Raw genomic sequence first — 3,012 nt, forward strand, 5'->3', positions numbered from 1 at the left:
TGAAAAACATCGCATTTTTAATGGACAAGTACACGCATACGCACTATATATATACATATATGTATTATATATATATTATATATATATATATATGTGTGTGTGCGCGTATACCCATACACACACACGCATATATATATATATATATATACATGAGTAGTGGGGGTACTCGGTGTTGCCCGGGTGTTTGGATGCGTGTGTGTATGTGGGGGGGTGTAAATCTAAACAAAATGGAATATAAAAATTAAGCGAACGTAGTAACCCTGTTAAAAAATATCTTCTCTTTTAAATCGGAAAAACAAAAACAAAACAAAACAAAAAACAGCGAACGTAATGCAAAATACAGAATAAGGGAACAGAAAAGAAATAACTCTGGTTAAATGTTAAAACTTCTTAAAATATAGGAAAAACAAAAGCAAAAACAAACAAACAATCGTGATGGAAAAAGAAAACGACAAAATGGCATAAATAACCCTGTTTCAATATATAAACTTTCAAAATCGGTGAAAAATGTATCTGATATCTCGACTCGAACGCGCAATCGACGCTGCCGCTATACTGACAGAACTATGATCGCGTGAGCGAAGTTAGGCCGTTTTTTTTTATATTTAAACTAATTAAAGAAAACACTTTTTTGCGCATTTTATTAAATTGTCATGAATGAACGATTTTTTGCTGCTTCTCCCTGTAGAAAAGATCCCAGTTGAGGGTGGAAGAATGAATGTTTTTGGTCAATTTTTCGATATTTGTCGTCCGAAGGCCTTGCTTCAAAATGATACCGATCTCGTGAAAATCCGTCACCTCTGTCGAAAGTTTTTGCGAGGCATACAAACATACATACATGCATACATACATTTAAACAGATTTTTGCCCTTTATAATAGACTTGCGGGGGGTACCCGGCGTTGCCCGGGTGTTTGTAGGTGTGTGTGTTTTTGGGTAAATGAAAAGAAATATCGCTGGCCGGGTGTCCCGGGCGTTTGTTTAAAAAAAAAAAAACGAAGTCTTGACGCGCAGTTGGAAACTAATAAAGTGTGAAGAAAAAACGTGCGACTTGGCAGGTGCCCGTTTTTGACGATTTAATGAGTGCGGGACAGTGTTTTATCTACTGCGACTCTGTTCGCTTCTTTTCTTTTTATACGAAAAAGCTTAATGCACATACGGCGATCGAAAATTGTTGAATATTTATCTTTTGAAAGTCGGGCAAATTAAATAGACAGGCGACCCCGATTGTTAACTCGTAGATATTATCATTTAGGCGCCATATAAAAAGTTTGAAGAAGTTGTGAGGCGACCGATCGGTTCTCAGAAAAAAGCCTTTCTTGGACATACACGAAAACGCACACACATACACAAACATTTTCGCTTTTATATATATATAGATGAGATAGAGTAATAAAATAGGAACACACCAAGTTATGTGTATATCAACGTTTCGTCTTTTTGGAAAACTTCTTCTGGATGAATGTAATTAAGAAATATTTTAATATTTCCAAATATTGTACTGGTATTTTTTAAATATTATACTGGTATTTTATTTTCTTAATTTCATTCATCGAGAAAAAAGTCTTACAATAAAGACGAACCCTTGATGAACACCCCCATATATATATATATATATATATATATATATATATATATATATATATATATATATAGTAGTTCACATTAAGAAATTATTCGTAGGATAAAATTAAAATAATTTTTATTTAGTTTATATATCAGTGCTCAATAATAAATATATCTATATTAGTATATTATATATACACACATGTGCAGGTTTTGTTACACTGGCATGACGATATTTCGACCTTTATTTATTATTATCAAAAATTTTATCATTTTTAGGGATTCCTATTGGGAAGTACATAAAAAATCTATAATTCTTTCCTACATAAACGCTAGCGTTTTGCTCTGATCACTCAAATAACGTAGGCGAAGTTCTCCACCACGTAACTTCAACCCAAAGGTAGTAGCTATTTTTTTTTTACATGGAGGTCACCACTTATCAAAGCCCGGAAGCCACTCGGAGATAAGGGTTGTTGTGTGTACAGTATCGTCTCTTCTGTGTGAGAAAGGCTGCAGGGAAGAGAAAAGGGCATCCCCCACTAAGCCACGAAGTCTATTTTGTACTCTGTAAAGGCAGGATAGGCTGATTTTAGCAGCTCCTGCCCAGATGTGGCAGCAGTACTCCATCCTTGGACGTACTTGGCTTTTATACAGATAGAAAAGTGCATCAATAGTGAGATATCTTTTGGAGCGATAGAAGAATCACGCAATTTTCCCAGCATCCTTGGCAACAGACCTGATGTACGTGTTCCATTTCAGATCAGGAGTAAAGGTCAAACCCAGAAGCTTGTCAAAACATGGACTCTCCCCAAGACGAGAGCCATCCATTTCAATTGATGCCAGATGCTTACACTGCCTTTTCTCTTTCAAACCTTCTCTCGCCCTCTCTCTCTACCTCCTCTCTCTCTCGTTTGTGCAACCAATTTCACAGTCTGTCTGATTAGAAAATTAAGGGAAGCTTGTTTGGTGCGATTTCCATTAAAAATATTATGCCATTTATTTTCTATATAACACAAAAATTAGGCCATAATATATAACAGATGATTAACGCAATAGCTGAACACATTAGCTGAATAATTCACCAATTTTCTAGCGTTATGTGTATTCATTTACCTATCAATGTGGCTTTGTCCTCAAAATAAACGTTATAAAAATTTGAAATCGAGAAAGTAGGGTAATCGAGTTCTTTGAACAGAACTGAACAGGTCAGAATTTTGAATTTTGTCCGAACGCCGAGATCTATTCTTCATTTTTAATTACAAGCTATTTCGGCATGAAATATTAATTCGATGCGACCGAGACCGAACATGGGATGTTGGAAAATTGAAAGAATCGAGGAATGAAAATAGTAAATCTAGCAATGTTTGAGAAGTTAGTAAAATATAGCGTTACTTGAGAGGTTAGTAGTATCTAGCGGTGCTTGAAATTGATGTGAGTGCCAATCTGG

The sequence above is a fragment of the Euprymna scolopes genome, chromosome 32 (genome assembly GCF_053919585.1).
Source record: "Euprymna scolopes isolate OS-2025 chromosome 32, ASM5391958v1, whole genome shotgun sequence".
Taxonomy (NCBI): domain Eukaryota; kingdom Metazoa; phylum Mollusca; class Cephalopoda; order Sepiida; family Sepiolidae; genus Euprymna; species Euprymna scolopes.